The 19,370-nt window shown below is 40.7% G+C and overlaps 1 protein-coding gene and 1 pseudogene across 4 annotated transcripts in view; both read right to left on the bottom strand.

Moving 5' to 3' along the window:
• Positions 1-19,370, bottom strand: part of L3MBTL4 (L3MBTL histone methyl-lysine binding protein 4) — a 359,374-nt gene that overhangs the window by 174,059 nt on the left and 165,945 nt on the right. The gene's annotated exons all lie outside the window — the stretch shown is intronic.
• Positions 4,184-4,891, bottom strand: LOC121033163 (cytochrome c oxidase subunit 6A1, mitochondrial-like; annotated as a pseudogene).

Below are 19,370 nucleotides of genomic sequence, written 5' to 3' on the forward strand. Positions count from 1 at the left end.
CTGACTGCCTGGCATTGTATAAGATTTGTTTGGAGGTGTTACATAAAAAGAGTCGGCTCCTAATGACTTCCATTTCAAAACAGATCCATTGATATGAAGAAGAGACTGATGACTTCAAAGAAAATGATGGAGGATGTTCTTGTCATTGTTAAGAAAACCCACAAACTCCACATTAAAGAATATAAACTTCCACAGCCATTTCTTTTACTCTCTTCTGCAATTCCTTAGGACATAAAGGCTTTAATGTTCAGAAAAATAGTCAAGTAGAGCAGCAATAAAAAGAGTGTAGCAGTATTCAAGGAGAATAATGTCTTGAAAGGAGAGAGGGTCAGTAACCCAGAAGCAAAGTGATACACTCTCAGCAGCCGTGTCCTCACCCTTATTGGCTTTCAACCATTTGGTGATTATAGAAATAACATTCCACATAGAAAATTTCTGTGAGGGAATGATGCAAGAAAAATTAGAAGCATTCTAAAGAATGCTCTAGGGCAGGTGAAATGTAGCAGAAGACAGGCCAGTGGTCATGTCAAATATGATAGGGATAGGCTACTGGCCAGTCAAAGCGGCTCTGACTTTGTGTCTGCAGCTCCTACAATGAGGGGCTCCTATGCACGTCAATCCTTCCATGAGCGGGTCATGCAAGGAAAGAACCAGGGTCAGCACTTCTGGATGCACTAGCGTAAAGAGTTGTTAGCCCAAAGATCCGTGGAGGGTATTCTGACATCTCTTATAATTACAGTATTCGTATGCATTTAGGTAAAATGTATTTCTTTGCAAGGAAAAAATATTCTGATTTTTACTCTCTGGTTTGAATGACTATCAAAGCATATATGAAAAGTAAAATATAAGCTAAAGGCTCTTAGTTTCCAAATATGTTATGGAATTTTCAGTTCTTTAAGTCTGTCATTTGCATTATGCACTGAAGTTTAGCTTTGTGTACATTTCCACTTTGTGATTCTTGGTTGCTTGGAATGCAGAGTGAAATGAAAAAACAAACCAGAATCTCTATGCAGCTTCTTTCATACTGCAAAAATATATTGTTTATTTTACATTTAAAAATATTTCATTCTATTTTAATTCCAATGGGTCATTTAAGGATATATCCAGTGGACAGATATATTTCAATGTTTCTTTCTTTTTAATGTTTATTTAATTTTGAGAGAGCGACGGAGCACAAGCAGGGGAGGTGCAGACAGAGAGGGAGACACAGAATCCGAAGCAGGCTCCAGGCTCTGAGCTGTCAGCACAGAGCCCGACGCAGGGCTTGAACTCACAAATCCCGAAATCATGAGCAAAAGTAGGACGCTTAACCAACTGAGCCACCCAGGCGCCCCTTTTTTCAATCTTTCGAATACCATGAAAGACAAGTGAACAAAACATCTCCAAGATGCTAATACCACTAAGCTTGTCTGTAAAGCAACACCCGGAGTTGCCCTCACATACTCCCCATCCCCATTCTGATCCCCAAGTTTAAAAATGACCTTGGTGTGACTAGCATCTTGGGAGGCAGAATTCCACTCTTTTCACACTGAATCAGGTGCCTGTGGCAGCAGAGAGATCCTGTAACACCTCCTGTGTGACCTGCCCCGAGCCCCCCAGGGTGCCTGTTCATGGGCCATCTCCCTTTCCCAGCTGCACCACCCACCGTGGTCACCAGTGCTAAACCATGTCCTACAGGACCTTCTGACTCTGACACAGAGCTTAATACAGTCGAGAATGCCAAAAAAAAAAAAATTCTTTGTTCAGTGACAACTCCAACACTACCCTCTAAGATGGTAAGCCCTTCCTCAAGCAATATTCTTAGGCAATCTGTTGATCACTCAAGATTTCCATTGTCTGGACCTGTAGGGCAATGTAGAGGTAGGGTTGGAACAATTGCATCTCGTCCCTTTCCCTCTCCTTGGAGGACATTGAAGTCTTCTGGATAGGGTTAAAACTCTTGCTGAGAAATCCTGAAAGGTCTGCTGCCCAACACAGGGTCTCCACTGGACATCTATGTGTTGACATCCACAGATCTATGGCCAGATAGGACCAAAACACTGGGACAGAGTGAGAATATGTTTTGCTTTATTGTCAAACCACCTGAGGTATGCCATGACTTTTAGAAGTTAGTATGCATTTGCATTAAGTGCCAGTAACTTTGAACAGAGCAGTGCCCTGATGAGATACAATCTCCCAGTGTCTGTAATAGGATAACTAAGACCACCGTGTCACATTTCATTTCAATAACTGTGAACAGTAGCAAATGAAGTCATTTAGCTATGATGAGAAAATAATCTGCAAAACTGTTCTGAGCTAGCATCAGACACCCAAACATCGAATTTTAGAACAAAGTAAATGAATTCTGCCCTCACACCTCCAGAAGGTAGAGCACACAGGATAAGCACTTCAACAAGGAACATTTAAAACAGATAATATCATTAAGACTGTAAGTACATTTTGAAATGTATTATTTTTCCTTGATAAGTCTATCATGTAAATCTGTAATTAGGGACTTCTAAAATAGCTAACTTTTTTTAAACACAATATGCTGTAATTGTCTATTAAGTCAATGAGTACTTAGGGACTCTTAAAACTGCTGATTACTTGCTTGCTGGATTTTGGAAGAACAAGTACTAAAGACTCCTTATAAAATTATCTTTAGAAAAGAACGAAATTGAAAATGTGCTGTTACCTGGCTAAATTAATCTTTTTTTTTTTTTCCTCAGAATGACATCTATCCATCATCAGATTGATTATTCCAGATCAGGACTAGAACTGCACTCAGTCTTATTTAATAATCTATGTGACTTTCCATCTCCAACAGAAAAAAAAAAAAATTTTCTAGTTCCATAGGGTCCCAAATGTTCATCAAAGGGGCTTCATTAATCATTCAGTTCTTACTGCAGATTTCATTATTTTTTTCTCATTTACCAGGATAAACCACGTGCCAGGACATTTGGTATATTTACAAGTCATTCTGTTATATTTATACATCAGCTGAGTAATGAACCAAATGGGAAAATGAGCTATATTCCTTCTCGAGTTATGTTCCATTATGCTTGTTTATGCTTAACAGTTAAATAAATTAGCAATGTTCACAAGGTCTTTAATACAAATAATAATAAAGGTTATAGATACTATTACTACTGTTTGTAATACTATGCTATTAGTGTGCAATTTAACTTCATAATAATGCTATGTTTAATTTATTTGGTAATCAAGCATCATAATTACTTCCAAATATAAATCAAACAGAAGCTAAAGAAAGAACAATGACAAAATTATTCAGACATGGAAGCCAGCTAGGAAATCTTCTTTTTCTGCCTGTCAACCTCCTACTCGTGGAAGTTCTCTTTGTTAGCAGTGGGAATGTTTCAGCCTATCTTTCTGCTACTAGGCCGGACTGGACTAATTCCACAGCTACTACTCAAGAATTCCCTCCATAAAGGTTGCAGGTGAGAGCCCAAGGTGGCCTCTAGAGATGCTTTGGCATAAGTGATTAACCAACTCTTAGAGAAATAAACAGATAAATAAGAAATACTGGCAGACACAACACTCTTCATCCTTCCACTTATAAGCTTACAGTGTCATGGGGACTACTGACAAAACACAAGGAAACAGACCCTTAAAATGACTGCATATTATGAAATGTACTATGGAGAAAAGGAAGTGGTGAAATGGAAGTGGGGGTTGTTCTTTAGGTTAGTGGCCAGGCAAGGCCTTTCTCAGAAGGGACCATTAGAGATGAATTCTAAAGAGTATGAAAGTGTCATCTATTAGAAGAGCAGATAGACCATTCTGGACAGAGACAAGAGCATATGCAAAGGTCCTGGGGTGTAAATAATTTGTGTTTAAGAAATTTAAAGAAATGGGGTGCCTGGGTGGCTAAGTTGGTTAAGCGTCCAACTTCAGCTTAGGTCATCTTCTCGCAGTTCGTGGGTTCAAGCCCCGTGTTTGGCTCTCTGCTGTCAGAGTACAACCCACTTCAGATCCTGTCCCCCTGGCTCTGCCCCTCCCCTCCTTGTACACATGCATGCATGCTCTCTCTCCTTCTCAAAAATAAATAAACATTTAAAAAAAGAAATCAAAAGAAAGGAGTGCATGAAGGAGACAAGAGGTGAAAGGAAGACTAAGTCAGAGGTGTGTGTACTCACATTCCTTCTTCTTGCATTTCCTCTTCTGTTCACATTCCCCCCTCCTTAGACTAGCACTGGGGTGGGCATTTGTTTATGAATAGGGAGCTAGTCAGCTATTTGCTTCCTTTGGTACACTAGGGGGTAGCTGCACATCTTTAGGAAAAGATCCCACATGGCAGAAAGTAATGACATAGCAGTGGCCAGTGGCCAAGTTAATGAGCCCAAGGCCATACTTCTGCTTTTTTTTTTTTTTCATGGACCAATCTAAGTTATTTATTTAAGCCATCTCCTGCCATAAGCAAAGGGATGGAAATCAGTATACTGGTCATCATTTGATATGAGTAAGGAAGGTGAGCTTAAGGTCCTATATACTTTTCTGGTCCATGTGCAGAGTCATGATCCACACGAGTGCTGTGGTCCCCAATGGGTAGCGGTCCAGGTTCTCTTTATGCATCTTCATAGCCAGTTGGAAGTGGATTCACATGACAGTTAGGAATAGAGTATGATTACCATCTCCCCAGGGAAAGGACGTGGACTTGATGAGGAGATAGGGGTAGGGATGAACTCTGGTTTTTCGTGCTCTGCGTGATGTGATTTCAGGAAGACATTCAGCACGTGCACTCCCACACTGGGGAGTGCTAGAAGGAGGTGAGGGCCTTCCACACATGAGGTGAGTCATCCTTACTGTGGGTGCCCCTTGACGTGGACTGCCCCAGCTATGTGCCCGACTGCCCCAGCAGCCCAGACACCTGGGACAAAGCTGCCACTGCCATTTTCAACCTGGACCTTGATAAGCCCGAGGCCATACTTCTGTGTTGACACAACTTGTGTGGGACACAGAAGAGACCCAGAAGTTCTCCTATGCCTCAGTAAGGAGGCACAGGGTCTAGGTGAGCAAGAGCCTGGCCTCAAGACAAAGCCACATAAAGAGAGATTGGGGGGAGGGGGGCGCCTGGGTGTCTCAGTTGGTTAAGTGTCCCACTCGTGGTTTCAGCTCAGATCATGATCTCACAGTTTGTGAGTTTGAGCCCCACATCCGGCTCCACGTTGACAGTGTAGAGGCTGCTTGGGATTCTCTCTCCCTCTACCTCTGCCCCTCCCCTGCTCATGCTCTCTCTCAAAAATAAATAAATAAAAACTTAAAAGAGAGAGAGAGAGAGAGATTTGGGGACTGGAGCAAACAGTTGGGATCACATGACTTGGGGAAGTCTCTTGAGGCACTAACCTGGCAAATTCCTCCCAGGTCCAATCAGGATTGCTCCTTATGGACAAGTAGGGCTCATCCTCTTCCCTGGATGCAGCTGCACACCCTGTGGGCTGTCGATTACCACCAATGATGTGCAGTTACTGCAGACCCTCCATGTATGAGACTGCACTGCACGGCAGTGTAATCTAGTTTTACTTTTTGCCACCCTCTTCGAAGCCATCATGCTTCATGCAACACCGCTGATGCTGCAAAACAGAGGAGGTGCCCCTTTCTGGAAACCCAGACTCAGCAGCTCCACAGGCCCGTCCGAGGCTGGGGTGAACACCTTCCTGTCTAAGTGAGGGGGAGGGGGCGGGGAGACTGATACAATCATAGGGGAATATACTGTAGGGTTCAGGCAAGTCACAAAGTGCATCGTGATCAGGACCACATACCCACTTCTGTCTGGAACAGGTGCTGCAAACCACTGCATCCACACCCGCACGTGGTAGGCTGGGGCACGACGAGCGGTGAGTATTCTGTCAGGTTCGTGTCATACAGTCACATCTCTGGTAACTTCTAAGGATAAAGCACTTTTCTGAGGTTTGCTTGGGCTTCCTGAGCATATGGATCAAATCCTCTCTTGCATCTACTTATTTTTATATCCACGCTGAGAGAGCAGCTCTGTTCCCCTCAAGTTTGTGGGCACAAATGGTGAAGCCAACTTGGTCCGACAGGATGGCACCAGCATCGAGGGTCCTCACCCTGGGGGGCTGAGTGGCCGGCCCTGTCACTCCACACTCCCACCAGCACTTATCTCTGCATGGCGGTTGTCATTTCAGAAAAAAACAAACAACTTCATACGTACCCTGACAAGAAAAGTCTGTAGTTATCAGGTGGCACATCCAAATCTAATTTATTTAAAAAAAAAAAGGTTCTCTGTTCTCCACTAGATCTACCACATTAGAGGCATCGGAGCCAGTCATATTTTTATGTTATTATTTTTATTCCTACTTTAAAACATTAGCAAAGCATTTCCATGCAATCAGATATTTTATTCTGTCGAGCTCCGATTTCTAAAACAGTGTTTACAACAAGGGCTGAAGGAGCAGGAAGGGGGAACTAAGTACAGAAGGATTACGTTTATAAAATGTACAAAGTGAGGCAAACACCAAGCAAATTGGACAAATATTCACCAAGGACCCACCCTGCAGGGAGGACACAGGCTGAATCATCCCAGCCCATGGTAGGAAGGAGCACGTGGTCCAGGGCGTGGGGCAGGAGACAGCGCCACCAACTGGCTCATCACATCCTGGACTCTTCTACAAGCATTTTCTGACTTGCATTTACCACCTGCAAGAGTGCGCACATTCCAAGGAGCAAAGGTGAATAACACAAAAACCCTGCTCCACGGGATCTTGTAGTCTAAAAGGGAAGCCATCCATTCACTTGCTCATTCATTCATTCATTCATTCAGGCCTATGTCTTCAGCTCCAAGTCTGCATTACTCTTTGGAGGTGGTATAGACTGTGCAATGGAAGACCAACAGGGGCACGGGTCCCTGCCACCATGGGAGATGTATTCTAGTAATGGAGAAGGGGTGACAACAGAAACAAATAAGCATATTGTATTACGCTGGCCTGTGACATGTGCCATCCAAAACACAAAGACATCTGAGGAGTTAGAGAATGGCAGAGTTGTTGTCCGTGGACAGCTTGGGCAGAGAAGTCACCTCTGGGAAGGGATACCTGAACAAGCCAGGGAGCATGTGGCAGCACCAAGTTCCAATCCAAGGGGACAACAGAGGCAGCAGTGGCAGTAAGGTTGGTGTGTTGCAGATATGGTGAGGGCTAGAGCGGCAGGCGCCCCTTGAGCAAAGACAAGAGTGGAAATCCCTGCTAGGGGCCCCTGGGGCAGTCGAGGGGTAAGTAAAGATACCTTAGGATGGCAGGGGTGGAGACGATTCATCTCCCTGGGGATGTCACATGAAATTTGGGAGAGAAGGTCACCCACCTTCTGCCCAAATGCTAGCAGATAAGCACTAGGCACAAGGAATATAGACCCTACCCAGAGGCAAGAAGCTGAGAGTGTAGACTAAGAAGAGAGGTAGAAGGAGATGTGAAAAAATACCATTGCTAAATCAGGGATAAAAGAATGGAAAACTGTGTTTCACAGAGAAGGCTCAGGTGAGCGCCGGTTTATATCCATTTGGTTTGACAACGACAAAGCTAGTGAACAACTCAGTAAGAATACTTTCATTTCACTGTGCTATGTTTACGACTGTGATATTGTGATTTACAATAAGAAATATATACTTAGTCTTCCTCCTTGTCTTGGCACAGAGCTCCTAAAATCCTTGCAAATGCCTGCCGAGAGCAATAGAGGTTTTTTGTTATGCTAATGATGTGAGTTTGGGAAAGCACCTAAGGCTGGATGGAGGCTGACTGCCAGTGCAGCCAACCAGTGATTACAGGGCTGGAACTTTCTCTCCCACTCCCGGAGATGGGGAGGGCTGGAAAATTGAGTTCAACACCAATGGACAATGATCTAATCAATTGTGCCTATGGAATGAAGCCTCTATAAAAAACCAAAGGATAAGGTTCCTCTGAACCTTACCAGCCACTGGGCTGGTAGACATATGGAGACTCGTGGAGAGTGTCTAGTCTGGAGAGAGCACGGAAGCTCTGTGTCCCTTGCCCTATGCATCTCTTCCATCTGGCTTCTATTCCTGAATTACATTCTTTTATAATAAACAGATCATCTAATAAGTAAAATGTTTTTCTGAGTTCTGGGAGACACTCTAGCAAATTAATTGAACCCAAGCAGTGGGTCATTGGAACCTCTGATCTATATGTAGCCAGAAGCACAGGTGATGACCTGGACTTATGACTGGCATCTGAAGTTGGGGGTTGGAGCAGTCTTGTAGGACTGAGCCCTTACCCTGTGGAGCCTGACGCTTTCTCTAGGTAAGCAGTGTCAGAATGGAGTCGAATTGCAGGACACCCAGCCAGTGTTGAAAAATTGCCTGGTGTCAGGAAAAAAGTGACACATCAGAATTAGGTGCAGAATTGCAATGTATTCAAATTTTTATTTTAAGGAACAGCAAAGTTCTTTAGTTCAGTTTAATGGGGCTTATAGGGAGTGCTAATCTTAAATCTAAATCAGTAATTCTAAATGTTTCAAAGTATCCTAAACATTAGTCAATATTCGCTCAGAGATCAGCAACCCCTTTATGGATAGTATAATTATAACAAGTACCGAGAAGAAAACCACACTGGTTGTTTAAGTTTTAGGAAATAAAGTCAACTTCCAATTTTCTAGATCAATGAAGAGAAATGGCATGGGAAGCACATGTGCCTGCACTCTTCACCCCAGCCCTACTATTTTACTGAAAGGCCAGCATGAGCCAGACAACTGAAAGCAGCCATTAAGGTACTTAATCACAAGGTGGCTCAATCCTCAGTCGGTTAAGCATCTGACTTTTGATTTCCGGTCAGGTCATGGTCTCACAGTTTCATGGGTTCAAGCACCATGTTGGGGTCTGCGCTGACAGCGCAGATTCTCCCCCTCTTCTCTCTGCTCCTTCCCTGCTTGCACTCTCTCTGCCTTTCTCAAAAATTAAAAATAAATAAATAAATAAATAAATAAATAGGTATTTAAACACGCAAGCCTGCAAGTCTTTGCAGAGGCAAAGTAACTTGCTCGGAGACACAGAATCAGCCAGAGTAGAATGAAAATTTAAATCCAAGATTTTTCTAGCTCCAAAGTCCATCATCTTACTTCTCAAATTTGGTGAATTTTCAAAGCAAGAACTATTGGAAATCCCATTGCCCAATGGGGTAGGTAGTCTAGGTAGCTAATTCACAATATAATAAAAGAAATGAGATCTATTAAAAGAAATTTAGCACCAAATGTGACTGGGATTACAGTTTCCAAATGATCTGACTGAAAAGATTGTCAAAAGGCAATTCTGTAGAAGACCGAGGTAGGCATGGTGTTTTGGTTCTGGTGTTTTCAAACCTTTTCAAAGACATTCAGGGAATGCAAAGCACAACAGAAAGCTCTTGACACCTTAGTGCTTTATCTTAGGTATTTAATTTTGATTCTAAGGGTAGAAAAAGTCCACCATGAAAGACTATGCATAAGATAAAACAGACAAATCATGCCTTAATGGCATGAGAAAAGGAGAGTTTCATCTGACGGTGGAACACTGGGTGAACTGCAGCTGAGCACCTCTGGCTGGGTGTGGTGGGTAGGAGGAAATCTGCACCCAGTCATACAAACTGGTGCTCTGAATGGGAACTCTGAACTTTTCATTCTCAAGTGGCTTTTCACAGTTAACCTTTTCAATAACTTACATTAGGCCTCAGAGACTGAATGCTATGAATTATTGAATATTATGGTCTTTGCAAAAATACACTGTACATTTTTGCAGAAGCTTGGGCTATATAATATGCATTATACCTTGGTTCAATGTCTGCAATGAGTATAAATATATGAATTAAATGGCATTAGAAAAATAGAAATGAACTAAAGTAACTAGAAAAAATGGAAACGAACTAAAGTAACTACCACTCACTTAGAAAAACAAAATTTTGGGGCGCCTGGGTGGCGCAGTCGGTTAAGCATCCGACTTCAGCCAGGTCACGATCTCGCGGTCCGTGAGTTCGAGCCCCGCGTCGGGCTCTGGGCTGATGGCTCAGAGCCTGGAGGCTGTTTCCGATTCTGTGTCTCCCTCTCTCTCTGCCCCTCCCCTGTTCATGCTCTGTCTCTCTCTGTCCCAAAAATAAATAAACGTTGAAAAAAAAAAAAAAAGAAAAAATTTTAATAAATCGAATAAAATTTGTACTAGAGCCAACAGATTCTAATTTTACTTATGCTTGTGCCATTTCCATCTCTAAAGGGGCCACCATTCTCCCTCCACTGGTCTAGGTGCTCTGTGCTCTTCTGGGCCCAGGTCAACACCATTCTTAGAGGCCTGGCGGGACTAGCCCTGTGTCATTCTGCTCTGTCTTTAAAAACACATTTAGAAACATAGCAATGTACATTTAGTTTTCACTCATTCATCAGCAGCTATAAGATTTTATTCTGTTTCATATATTTGCAAACTACAGCTCCCTCAAACATAAATGGGAAGCTCATGGAAGAAAAAATTCACTATATATATATATATATATATATATATATATATATATAGTTTTTTTCTTCCTCTGTTTCCAAAGCATTGTAATACCGAGTCAAGGGAAAAAGAATCAAGGGAAAAATATTCATAACAAAATATATGATGAGAATATGGATTTAAAAGGTGTCTTCCTCATATTTTCTTTTAATTGTTCTTATTGTCACAGAATACCACTACCAGGCAACCTGTGTGATGCTTTTTGTAAAATTTCACTAGACTATATCAATAAAATAGATAAAGTTCAAGTTGGGTACAGCCTCCATAAAATGGTAGAATACATAAGATGACCTCTAAGATTTTTTTCCAAACCTTAAATTTTTAGTATTCTTTGCAATGTTTGATCTATAAATCTATTGTATCATATACAATAAAGTACTGAGGCAATTTTTGAGTCACATAAATATAACAAAAGTAAAACAAAAGAGTGTAAAAAATATATGAAAGTTAAAATATCTGAAAATACCTTAAAATACTTGCAAATTAATGTCAGTAAGGGACTTTATCTGCTCATATATGAGAAAACGCTGTGTGTGGTTTTATAGATCTATGTAGACACAATTACTTTGATCTGATTTTCAAAGATCCTGGACATTAGAACTTTAGTTTGAATTATATCAGTAAATAAGATCAACTCTTTGACTTAATATAGCACTCAGCAATAAAAACTGATTTGATTTGGTTGATTATGCAAACACGATCCATAAAAGACATCAGAATAGGATGCTACACGTAATTCCTACTGTAGAGCAAGCGTTCCTACCCGCTCCTTACCACCCAGGAATTTGACACCAGCTGAGGGGGTGACTTTTCTGTAAAGAAAGCTAATATATGGAGGAATGTATAGAAAGGTGCTGTATTGGCTTCAAAATCTTATAAGGCCAATGGTCAAGGTGTTAGGAGTAATTCTGTTTGGTATAAATGAAATAATTCTGCTTTGAGAAGAGTAAGGTATGGCAGTGAGTAAAGCACAGATTGTGAAGCACCTTGTGTATGTGCAAAGAAAGGAGTCTGTCAGATACTGGATGCCAAGGGAGAGCTTTAAGAATGGAAACCCATGTCAACTATACTTCAACAAAAAAAGGATGGAGATAATGAGGTCAGATTTGAGTTTTATACAATCACAGGAAAGACATCAGCAAAGATAATCATGAAGCTGTTGCAACTGTCATCAGACCTTCACACTTTGTTTTGTTAGATATCTTGACCAAAACATTCGTTTCTACTTTCCAGTGGGGAAAAAATAATTCAGTGATTGATAAATAAATAAATAAATAAATACATACATACATACATACATACATTTTGGAGTAGCATTGTGTGTATGTTGGGGGATGTTACAATTACAATTAATAATGATTTATCCAAACACATTTATAACAAAAAAGCAAGCACAGCAGTAAATGAATATCCTGGCCAACTGGAGGTAGCCAATTCTCCCAAATTATAGGGATTCCAATTACCTTAAAAATGAATACAGAAAACGGGAATCTTGTAATATTGCCAAAAAAACAGGGAAGTCAAACTTAAGAAATCTTGATAACTGAAGGTATTTTTTAAAAGCCACATCAAGAGAGGTGAGAGGAGCAACGAAGTGGTCCAGTCAGGATCCACACTCCCAGCACAACAGCCCACAAGCAGGAAGGATATGAAAAACACAGAGACCCTCCCTGAGGAGCAAAAGGTTCAAGTCCCCATCAGGCACTCCCTGTCCTGAGGACCCACACCAGGACGAAGAGCCCCCATAATGTCTGGCTTTGCAAATCAACAAGGCTTAACTCTAGGAAAGCCAGAGAACTCTAGGAAACCAAGACTCTACTCTTAAAGGGCAGGCGCACAAGCACACTGAGTCTGAGACACAGCATAGAGGCAGCCCTTTAAGAAGCACCTGAACCATAATCTCCATCATAATGGAGACTTACTGACTCAGTCTAGGACATTTGCCAGAGGGGCAGGGATCTGTAGGAACTTTCTGGAGGAAAAGAAGCACAGGGGGGGCACTATTTTTCTTACCCTCCTTCTACCATGGTGACTGAAAGGTGCAAGTGCCATTTCTGATGCTGTCCATCAACCTGCCAACACTAGTCATCCTGTCCTGGTGATCCTCTGCAGGTCTGCTCTGCCCAACATGCCCCTCCAAACCAGCTCCCCCTGCCACATTGGCAGGCAGCCTCAACTGGGTTTGGCACTCCCCCAAAGTGGTTCCTGCCCCCACTGCACCCAGCAGGTGGCCTTAGCTGGGACCAGCATCACCAAAAGAAACTCCCAGGGGGCTCCTGGGTGGCTCAGTCAGCTGGGTGTTTGACTCTTGATTTCAGCTCAGGTCATGATCTCACAGTTTATGGGATCGAACTACGTGTTGGGCTCTCTGCCGACAGCGTGAAGCCTGCTTGGGATTGTCTCTCTCTCTCTGTCCTTCCCCTACTAGCATGCTCTGGCTCTCTCTCTCTCTCTCTCAAAATAAATAAACTGAAAAGAAGTAACATTGATACAAATTTTTAAAAATTTAAAAAATAAAAGCAACTCCCAGAAAAGGGTACACCAGAACCAGAATCAAACCAGGAAATGCAGAGGTGTCCCCCTACAGCATCTCCAGCCCTGATGCACCTGGTGAGCAGTCACAGCCTGGACTGATGCACCTCAAAATGGCTCCCACCCTCACGGGATGGGGGTATGTATCTACAACAGTCACACCCCAGACACAAGAGAAGACACATACAGCCCACAAAGGTGACACCCTGGGAACCTGGTTCTGGTGAGCAGAGAGGATTGTGCTTCTTCTGAGCCCTACAGGACACCTTCTATATACAGCCACTTTTTTAAGACTGGGAGACACACTGGCCTACCTAATATAGAGAAATGAACACAGATTGGCAGGCAAAATGAGGAGACAGAGAGAGAGAGAGAGAGAGAGAGAGAGATAGAAATAAAAAAAAAAAAAAAAAAAAAAAAAAAAAAAAAAACAGAATTAAATGAAACAGGTATAAGCAATCTACCTGATAAAGAGTTCAAAGTCATGGACATAAAGATCCCACACTTGAAAACAGAGTAGATGAAAACAATTAGAACTTCAAAAAAGAAATAGAAAATATAAAAATGAATCAATTAGAGCTGAAGAATACAATAACTAAAGTGAAAATTACATGAGATGGAATCAACATCGAATTAGAGGATACTGCCAAATGGATCAGCAATCTGGAAGACAGGGTAGTGGGAATCACCCAAGCAGAACAGCTAAAAGAAAAAAGAATTAAAAAAAATAAGAAGAGTTAAGGGATCTTTGTAACAACAAATTAATGTTCACATTATAGGGGTCCCAGAAGGAGAAGAGAGAGAAAAGGGGGTGGAAAACCTACTTGAGGAAATGAGAGCTGAGGGATGTCTGGGTGACTGGGCTGGTTGAGCATCCGACTCTTGATTTCAGCTCAAGTCATGGTTTCATGGTTTGTGAGTTTAAGCCCCGTGTCAACCTACAGCTCAGAGCCTGCTTGGGATTTTGTCTCCCTCTCTCTCTGCCCCTCCCCACTTGTGCTCATGCACTTTCTCTCCCTCTCTCTCTCTCTCTCTCTCTCTCTCTGTCTCAAAAATAAATAAATAAATGTTAAAAAAAAGAAATAATAGCTGAAATCTTCCCTAACCTGGGGAAGGAAACAGACACCCAGGTCCAAGAAGCACAAAGGAACCCAAGGAGGCCCACACCAAGACACATAGTAACTAAAGAGGCAAAAATTAAAATTAAAGAGATGATAAACTAATTACATAGAAGAGAACACCCGTTAGACTATCAGCTGATTTTTCAGCAGAAACTTTTCAGGCCAGAGGGAATGGCAGGATATAGTTAAACTGAAAGGGAAAAACCAACAACCAAGAATACTCTACCTAGCGAGGTTACCATTCAGAACTGAGGACAGGGAAAGCATTTCCCAAACAAACAAAAGTTAAGGAAGTACATCTCCACTAAAGTTCCATACAAGAAACGTTTAAAAGGACTTATTCAAGCAGAAAATAAAAGGTCATAAATAGAAGAAAATTGTTAAAGAAAAATTTGCAGTGAGAAAAGAAAATATAGTAAAGGTAATGGATCAAACACTTATAAAGATACCATGGAGGTTAAAAGGCAAAAGTAGTGAAATAAACTATATCTACAATAATTAGTTGAGGGATATACAAAATAAAAAGATATAAAATATGTCAAAAACAAAACATAACAGAGAGGAGTAAAAATGTAGAATGTGTTCAAATTTAAGTGATCATCAACTTAAAATAGACTTCTGTATACACAGGGTATTATAATATGAACCTCATGGTAACCACGAAACAAAAACCTATTAATACATACACATGCAAAAGAGAGAGAGACAGAGAGAGAGAGAGAGAGAGAGAGAGAGAGAGAGAGAGAGAGGGAGAGAAGACGTTCCTGAGTGGCTCAGTTAGTTGAGCATTTGACTCTTGATTTTGGCTCAGGTCATGATCCCAGGGATGTGGGATCAAGCCCTTTGTCAGGCTCTGTGCTGAGCATGAAGCCTGCTTGAGATTCTCTCCCTCTCTCTCTCACTCTCACTCTCACTCTTTCTCTCTCTCTCCCCCTCTGTCCCTCTTCCCAACTCTCTCTGTCTCAAATAAAAATAAATAAATAAATAAATAAATAAATAAATAAATATCCAAATATAACACTAATAAAAATCATCAAACCACAAGGGAAAAGAGCAAGAAAGGAACAGAGAAGAAATACAAAAACAACCAGAACACAATTACTGAAATAGCAGTAGGTACATACCTATCAATAATTACTTTAAATGGACTAAATGCCCAATCAGAAGGCAAAGGGTGGCTAAATGGACCAATAAAACTCACATGACCATCTATATGCTGCCTATAAGAGACTTAGTTCAGACCTAAAAAACACAGACTGAAAGTGAAGGAATGGAAAAAGATAGTCCACGCAAATGGAAATTAAAAGAAAGCAGGGGTAGCAATACCCCCTGTCATATAACAGAGAAAATACACTTTAAAATAAAGATCATGACAATAGACAAATAGCGCATTACATAGTAATAAAGGGATAAATCCAACAAAAGTCTGTAACAATTGTAAACATGTATGCACCCAACATAGAATTACCTAAATATATAAAGCAAATATTAACACACATAAAGGGAGAAATTGACAATAATACAATAATAGTAGGAAACTTCCATACCCCATTTACATCAGTGGATATATCATACAGACAGAAAATCAATAAGGAAACAGTGGCCCTAAACAACACATTAGATCACATAGACCTAATAGATATATTCAGAACATCCCATCCCCAAACAGCAGAATGTACGATCTTTTCAATTGCAGATGGAACATTCTCTAGAATAAACCACATGTGGGGCGCCTGGGTGGTTCAGTCAGTTTGGCTTCTGACTTCAGCTCAGGTCATGATCTCACAGCTGGTGGGTTCGAACCCCACGTCAGGCTCTGTGCTGACAGCTTGGAGCCTGGGGCCTGCTTCGGATTCTGTGTCTCCCTCTCTCTCTCTGGCCCTCCCCTCTCATGCTCTGTCTGTCTCTCTCTCTCAAAAAATAAACAAACATTTTAAAAAACTTAAAAAAAAGAATAAACCACATGTTAGGTCACAAAACAAGTCTCAATAAATTTAAGAAGATTGAAATCACATGAAGCATTTTTCCAAACACTAGAAATCAATTACAAGGGGAAAAAAAACTATACACGTAGACCTAAATATAAGACCCGAAATCATGAAAATTGTACAAAACATGGGCAATAAACTGCTAAACACGGGTCTTAAGCAATAATTGTTTTGGATTTGTCTCCTCAGATAAGGGCAACCAAAACAAAAATAAACAAATGAAATTGCACCTACCTAAAAAGCTTCTGCATGGGGAGGGAAACCATCAACACAATGAAGACAACCTACCGAATGGGAGAAGATATATGCCAACAGTACATCCAATAAGGGGTTAATACCCAAAATATATTTAACAAAATTCACACAACCTACACCAAAACCCCCAAACAAATCCAATTAAAAAATGGGCAGAAAACCTCAATAGATATTTTCCCAAAGAAGACATCCAGATGGCCAACAGACACATGAAAAGATGTTTAATATCACTAGTCATCAGGGAAATGCAAATCGAAACCACAATGAGATAATACCTCACACTAGCCAAAATGGCTAGTATCAAGAATACATGAAATAGCCAGTGCCGGTGAGGTTGTAGAGAAAAGGGAATCCTTGTGCACTCCTGGTGGGAACATAAACTGGTGCAGCCACTATGGAAAAAGTATGGAGGTTCCTCAAAAAACTAAAAATAGAACTACCATATCAGCCTGCATTTCCACTTCTAAGTATTTATCTGAAGAAAACAAAACGTTAACTCAAAAAGTGATATGTGCTCCTATGTTTATTGCAGCATTATGTACAGTAGTCAAGATATGGAAGCAGCCCAAGTGCCCATTAACAGATGAATAAAGAAGATGTGGCACATATATATAAAGTGGAATATTACTCACTCATAAAAAGATTGAAATCTTGCCATCTGCAACAAAAGGGACCTAGAACATATTATGCTGAATTAAATAAGTCAGAGAAAAAATAAATACCACATCATTGCACTCACGTGTGGAATCTAAACAAACAAACAAAACTAAACAGAAACAGACTCATAAATACAGAGAACAAACTGATGGTTGCTAAGAGGGAAGGGATTGGGGGGTGGGTGAAATAAGTAAAGAGGATTAAGAGGTACAAATTTATAGTTATAACACAGGTCATGAGGATATCAAGTACAGCATAGGGAATATAGTCAATAATACTTTAATAACTTTGTATGGTGACAGATGGTGACTACACTTACAATGATCACTCTGTAGTGTATATAAATGTCAAATCACTACAATGTATACATGTGTCAACTATAATTAATGTAAATAAATGTAAGTAAATAAATGAATAGAAAGAAAGTAAGAGAAAGTAGGGAGGAAGAGAGGGAGAGATGGAGGGAGAGAGGAAGGAAGGAAGGAAGGAAGGAAGGAAGGAAGGAAGGAAGGAAGGAAACCATTTGGAAAACTCTAATCACATTAATTTTAGCACAATTTCAGGTTTTGTAATCCTTAATAAATCACATAATTTCATGTAAAAATGATAATCTATAGACTGTGATATCATTTCCTGACAGCAGCCAGCACCAATTCAGGACATACTTTGGGGCTAGGTAGTTTTTAAAGTATTGTGTGCATTTATCTCATTTATCATTATACATTTTTGAGATAGGCACATAATATTATTATCTCCATTTCCTAGATGAGGAAACAGGCATAGACAGTCAGTCACACAGCTATGTGAACAGTAAAACTGAGATTCAAATCCAAGCACTCTGACTCCAGGTTCCACATTTCTAACTGGTAGACTATATTGCCTCTAGAACCTGAATTTTGAGATCTTAGGCTTTTCAGGAGGATGTATGCAACTCACTAACTAGCAGTCTGCAAGTCACTGAACTATGATGAGAGATCAAATGCAATGGACCTGGGAGGGAGCAGGCAGGGGTCAGAGATAGATTTTGGAGAAATTAAGTTAGAGGATCAATAAGACTTGGTGACTGATTGTACATGGGGTGTGGGGTGTAGGAAGGGTTGGGGGGGGGCAAGTCCAGAATGACTCTGCTTAAGAAGTAGGAACTTTGAAAGCAAGTAGGAACTATAGTAGAAAAGCAAGATTTTTGGCTTGGGATGGAGTTCAGTTTGATCCATAGACTTTGGGATATTTATGAGACACTCAGTTTGAGAAGCTGGTTAAGCAGTTTGACAAGGGAGCAGGTAATGGATGGGATGGAGTGGAGTCAAGAGAGGGTGTCCCTGTCCCTGGAATGCTGACCCATTCCTACTTACACTGAGACCATTCCTACTTGAGAAAGTTACTGTGTGAGGGATAGATGTGTGCACGTCCATGTGGGAAAAGGGGGAGGTTAACACAAAATGAGAAACATCTCCCTGACATACTGGGATGTGAAATCATGGAGAGTTAAAAGTGGAATCAGAAAACACACACACACACACACACACACACACACACACACACAGAGCACAAATCCTAACACTTTCCCCCCAACATAGAACTGACCATGGTCTCTGGGTTTTACATTCTGTATGTACAGACTCCACACTTGCTAACACACTCTAAGTTAAGTAAGGACCTGCACCTTCTTGACTTTGTAGTTTTTGAAGCACCCAGCACAACGTAAAGATGTCATGTTAGCAAGTCAGGAACGCTTCTCACTTCTATAAGTTCAGGAATTCTTCTCACTCCTATAAGTTAAGGAACTACTTCAAAGATGCAATTAGTCCTTGAGGTTCTAGCATCATGGGGCTGGCTCAATATAAGACAACCTCATTAACAGAATAATACGCTCGCTGTTATCCCAAGAAACCAACAGAAAAACACCAGAAGCAGTGAGGGAACAAAACAAACAAAAGAATGGAGAGCCTGCACATGTGTCTGGAACCAGCTATTAGTCATGTCAGCCTCATCTGGTAGAAAGAACCCTTCAGACAAAAGAATGAGATATTTTGGTTCAAGGTTCATTAAAATTTAGAGTGGTTAATTTCCTCTTTAACTTTAAGTAGCCAGAAAGAAAGAAATAATGAAAATACCAATATAACAGAGGACTTTTTTCAACTAATTTTTTTAATTGCTGAAATTTAAAATATCTATTTTTTCTAAAACTTTTTGAAATATAATCTATAAAAGAAAATTAATTAAGATGGGATGTTTAAAAAAAAAAAACCAAAATGCACGTCAGCTAAAATCAATGGCCCAAGTTCGATGGATTTGGACTGGGTTAAGTTTCCCAAACTAAAATGTAGAAAATAA

This window comes from Herpailurus yagouaroundi, unplaced genomic scaffold (assembly GCF_014898765.1).
Source record: "Herpailurus yagouaroundi ecotype Mexico unplaced genomic scaffold, PumYag 142, whole genome shotgun sequence".
Classification (NCBI taxonomy): Eukaryota; Metazoa; Chordata; class Mammalia; order Carnivora; family Felidae; genus Herpailurus; species Herpailurus yagouaroundi.